Here is a 5,839-nt window from a genome sequence, read left to right as displayed (position 1 = left end):
GGGACATTTGTTTTATAGGAAGGCCTAACCCTTTTGTTAATTTCTAATGAGGAACTGGTTTTCAAGAGTTGTGATGTCTTCTAGCTCTGATAAGTGTATATGTGTGTGTGTGTGTGTGTGTGTGTGTGTGTGTATGTACTTAAAGGTTTTTTAGAGGAGTTTTGGGGAGAGTTCAGGAGAGTCCCTGCCTTTCTTTATTTTGCCATCTTGGCTGTGCCTCCTCAAAAATGTTAGGCTTTCAACAAGTGGATTTGTCAAATAGCATCCCCAGTAAATTGAACAGAATACAGAAAATACATAGTCATAAAGTGTAGGTTGTATTTCCTCCCGAGGCTAGACTGTAAGATGCATTAGTGGGATTAGAGGAAGGCAAACATGCAAAAGTAGATTAGCATCAGAAACTCAGTTATCTTTGCCAAGTGCAAGATTTTGATCTCATCTTTTAGGAAACTGGTCCACCCTTGAAAATTTTTGAGTTGAAGAGTGATATTCCCAGATATGTTCCTTAGCAGTAGTGTTTAGTATGGTTTTGAATGAGGTGAGAGAAGGAAACCAGTTTATGAAGCCTTCACAAATTCCCAGTTAAGAGGTAATAAAGACCTGAATTAGGGTGGTAACCATGGTAATGCAAAGGGCAAGTGAAAGATTATTTTTGAAATAGCGTGGACATTGCTTGGCAACTGGCTGAATGTGGTGTGATGAGGGACAGAAATGAGTTGAAAATAATTAGGTAGCAAGATGCCATTAATAGACAGAATAGGTGAAAAACGGGTATGGGAGAAAACATAGTTAGTTCAATTTTAGACTAAGGTGTCAATGGGAAGTCTAGGTGGAACTATCCAACAGATGTTTGAAAATGTGAACCAAGATTTTAAGAGAGAGGTCATACTACAGAAATAAATTTAAGAATGATTCTATTAAATAGACAGAATAATTTCTGTGAAGAGATGATTCTTATGAAAAGAGTAATGATATAGTTTGCAGAATGCTAAATTTGGAGGCAGGAAGATTTGAAATCAAATTTCATCTCCAGTACCTATCTGTTTTGTGAACCATAGGTAACACTAGATCATTTGAGCTTTACTTTTCTCTTTTAGGAAATGGAGTTATATAATGCCTATACTACCTGTGCCACAGAACTAATGTGAAGGTCAACTGAGATATATCAAATGCTTCACAAATTGGAAGCAGAATAAAATGTCAGATATTGTAATAATTATTGTTGTTATTATTATCACCAATATTATAAGAATGAATAAAATCAAGTTTTAGTGATATGATATAGTGTCAAAATTAAGCTATATATTCCTGCATTTAGAAGGCAGGGGATGAAAGCATCATTAGTGAAGTGGACAGCAATAGATAGATGGCATAATGTATAGTGCATTAGACTTGGTGTCAAGAAGACCTGTATTCAAATTCTGCCTCAGGTGCTCTTCAGTAGTGTGACCCCTGGGAAGACTGCTTAACTTTTTTCAATTTTATTTTCCTCTTCTGCAAAAAAGAGGACACTAATAGCACATACCACACTGATTTATTGTGAAGATGAGATAAACTAACAATCCAAGTCAAGAAAGTGTTTATTGGCTTGTATTTTATGCTAGGCACAATAGCGTCTGGGAATACAAATGCAACATGAAGAAAACTTGTGGCCTCAGGGAACTTGAATTCTAATAGGGAAAGACAACAAAGGCAACACATAAATGTAAACTGAAAAACAGAATGAAGAAAGAGGGTGAGAAAAGGGGAAGAATGTACTTCCAGGGTGAAAAGGTCACTGTGAAATGGTGGAAGAAATCAGAAGGATCAAGAATAGTTTGATATCTGTAAGGTGTTTTTCAACCTTTAAAACACTTTGCAAATGCTAGGTAATGTCATCTATTTTTAATGGTATGTGAAGTAGATAAAGAACTAGAGAAGTTTAGTATCACAGAGATATAGGAAAATATTCTACTAAGAACAATACAGAGAAATCAAAGATGATGAGCATTAAGAAAATGATCATTAATTTGATAATTATGAAGTCATTGATGACCTTGAATATGAGGGTTTCATTATTAGAGGAAGTAAAATGTAGAATATGAGAAGTTGAGAAATAAGAGAAAGAACTTCTTCCTGTTTTGTGATGTTAGTCAGTCTGATGGGTGTAATGTGGTACCTCAGAGTTGTTTTGATTTACATCTCTCTAATCAATAGTGATTTAGAATATTTTTTCATATGACTATAGACAGCTTTAATTTCTTCCACTGGAAACTGCCTGTTCATACCTTTTGACCATTTATCAGTTGGGGAATGGCTTGCATTCTTGCATATTTGACTCAGTTCTCTATATATTTTAGAAATGAGGACTTTGTCACAGACACAACTTGCAAAATTTCATTCCCAGTTGTCTGCTTCCCTCCTAATTTTGATTGCATTGGATTAGGTTGTGAAAAGACTTTTCAGTTTAACATAATCAAAATTATCTATTTTGCACTTCATAATGCTTTCTATCTCTTCTTTAGTCAAAAATTCTTCCTGTCTCCATAAATCTGATAAATACACCATTCCTTGCTCCACTAATTTGATTATAGTATCAATCCTTATACCTAGATCATGTACCCATTTTGACTTTATTCTTGTGTATAGTGTCAGGCATGGTTCTATGCCTAGTTTCTGCCACACTGTTATCCAGTTTTCCAGGCAATTTTTCTCAAAGAGAGAGTTCTTCTCTCAGAAGCTGGGGTCCTTGGGTTTATCAAACAGTGCATTGCTATATTCACTGGCTACTGTGTCTTGAGTACCTAACTTATTCCACTGGTCTACACTTCTGTTTCTTAGCCAGTATCAAGAGGTTTTGATAATTGCTGCTTCATAATACAGTTTGAGATGTAGTACAGCTAGGCCACATTCCTGAGCATTTCTTTTCATTAGTTCCCTTGATATTCTGGACGTTTTGTTCTTTCAGATGAATTTTGAAATTATTATTTCTAGCTCTGGAAAATAATTATCTGATAGTTTGATTGAAATGGCATTGAAAAAGTAAATTAATTTGGTAGAATTGTCATTTTTATTATATTGGCTTGGCCTACCCACAAGCAACTGATTTTTTTCCACTTACTTAGATCTAACTTTATTTATGTGAAAAATGTTTTGTAATTGTGTTCATATAGTCCCTGGATTTGTTTGGCAGGTAGACTCCCTAATATTTTATAGTGTCTACTCTAGCTTTAAATAGTATTTCTCTTTCTATCTCTTGCTGTGGGGCTTTGTAGTAATATATAGAAATGTAGAAGATTTGTGTGGGTTTATTTTTTAACCTGCAACTTTGCAGAAGTTGTTTCTCATTTCAAATAGTTTTTACTTGAATCTCTGGGATTCCCTAAGTATATCATCATATCATCTGCAAAGAGTGATAGCTTAGTTTCTTCTTTGCTTATTCTAATTTCTTCAATTTATTTTTCTTCTCTTATTGCTACAGCTAACATTTCTCATACCATATTGAATAATAGTGGTGATAATAGACATCCTTGTTTCACCACTGATCATACTGGAAATGGATGTAGCTTATCTCCATTACATATAAGGCTTGCTGAAGGTTTTAGGTAGATACTGATTATTATTTTATTGAAAATTCCATTTATTCCTGTCCTCTCCAGTGTTCTCAATAGAAATGAGTGTTGTATTTGGTCAAAAGATTTTTCTACATCTATTGAGATAATCATGTGGTGTCTGTTAGTTTTGTTGCTGATATGATTAATAACGCTAATAATTTTCCTAATATTGAACCAGCCCTGCATTCCTGGTATAAATCCTACTTGATCATAATGTATTATTCTTGTGATAAGTTGCTGTATTCTTTTTATTAAAATCTTATTTAAAACTTTTACATCCATATTCATTATAGAAATTGGTCTATAATTCTTTTTCTCAGTTTTGGCTATTCCTGGTTTAGGTATCAAAACCTTATTTGTATCATAAAAACAATTTGGAAGGACTCCTTCTTCTTCAATTTTCCCAAATATTCTGTATAGTAGTGGAATTAGCTTTTCTTTAAATGTTTGATAGAATTCATTTGTAGTTCATCTGGCCCTGGAGATTTTTTCCTAGGGTGATCATTGATAGCTTGTTCAATTTCTTCTTCTGAAATGGATATATTTAAGTATTCAACTTGCTCCTCTGTTAATAGGGGCAATTTCTATTGTTTTTTTAAATAATCATACATCTCCTCTAGATTGTCGAATATATGGACAAAATGTTCAGCAAAGTAATTTATAATTATTGTATAAATTTCCTCCTCATTGGAGGTGAGATGACTCTTCATTTTTGGTATTGGTAATTTGGTTTTCTACTTTCTTTTTGTTAATCAAATTGACTAAATGCTTACCAATATTATTGGTTTTATCATAAAGCCAACCCTTAGTTTTATTTATCAGTTCAATAGTTTTTTTTTTTTTAATTTTAATTTTATTTATCTCTTCTTTGCTTGTCAGCATTTCTAATTTGGTGTTTATTTGGGTATTTTCAATTTGTTCTTTATCTAGCTTTTTCAGCTGCATGCTGATTTCATTGATCTCTTTCTCAGTTTTATTCATGTAGGCATTCAAAGATACAAAGCTTCCCCTAAGAACTGCTTTTGTAGTATCCCATATGATTTGGTAGGTAGTATCATTATTGCCATTCTGTTGAATGAAGTTATTGATTGTTTCTATAATTTGTTATTTAACCCTCTAATTCTTTAGCATTAGATTGTTTAGTTTCCAGTTAGTTTTTGGTTTATATTTCCATGACCTTTGACTACATATAATTTTATTGCATTATGATCTGAGAAGAGTGTGTTGAATATCTCTGCCTTTCTGCCCTAGATTGTGAAAACATGGTCAGTTTTTGTATATGTACCATGTACTGCTGAGAAAAAGGTATGTTCCTTTCTATTCCCATTCAATTTTCTCCATAGATCTATCATATCTACCTTATTCAGAGTTTTATTCACCTTGTTATCTTCCTTCTTGTTTATTTTGAGGTAAGATTTATCAAGTTCAGACAGGAGGAGTTTGAGGTACTCCATTAGTATAGTTCAGCTGTATATTTCTTCCTTTAATTCCCTAAACTTCTCCTCTAAGAATTTGGATGCTATACCACTTGGAGCATATATGTTTAGTAATGATGTTGCTTCGTTGTCTATGGTGCCTTTTAGCAGGATATGGTTTCCTTTCTTATCTCTTTTGATTAGATTTTTTCTGCTTTTGCTTTGTCTGAGATTAGAATTTCTACCCCTGCTTTTTTTTACAGCAGATGACGCACAATACATTCTGCTCCAATCTTTTACTTTTACTCTTTGTCTGTCTGCCAGTTTCAAATGTGTTTCTTGTAAGCTACATATTGTTACATTATGGTTTTCACTCCATTAAGGTATCTGTCTCTGTTTTATGGGAGAATTCATCCCATTCACATTCACAGTTATGATTACTATATGTTTCTTTTCCTCTATCCTCTTTCCACCATTTGTCCTTTTATTTCTGACTTCTCCCTTCTGCTCCACAATAGAGTTTTAAATTTAGACTACCATCTCTTTCAGTCTTCCCTTCCTTCTTTCAGATCCCTTCCCTTTTATTCCCCTTTACTCTTACTACTTCTTCCCTCTCTTTTAGGCCCACCTTCCCTTTTTTCCACCTTGCTCTCTTACTGCTTATATAGCTAGTTAGATTTATATACATAATTAATGTTGTTATTCCCTCCTTGAATGAAATCTCAAACTATGCTCATCTCCCTCCCCTCTTTCCCTCTAGTGTGATATAATTTTATGCCTCTTTCTGTGATGTAATTTACCATTTTCTGCCTCCCCCTTTTCATCTCCTCT

This window comes from Notamacropus eugenii, chromosome 4 (genome assembly GCF_028372415.1).
Source record: "Notamacropus eugenii isolate mMacEug1 chromosome 4, mMacEug1.pri_v2, whole genome shotgun sequence".
Classification (NCBI taxonomy): domain Eukaryota; kingdom Metazoa; phylum Chordata; class Mammalia; order Diprotodontia; family Macropodidae; genus Notamacropus; species Notamacropus eugenii.
This window is presented reverse-complemented; position numbering follows the sequence as displayed.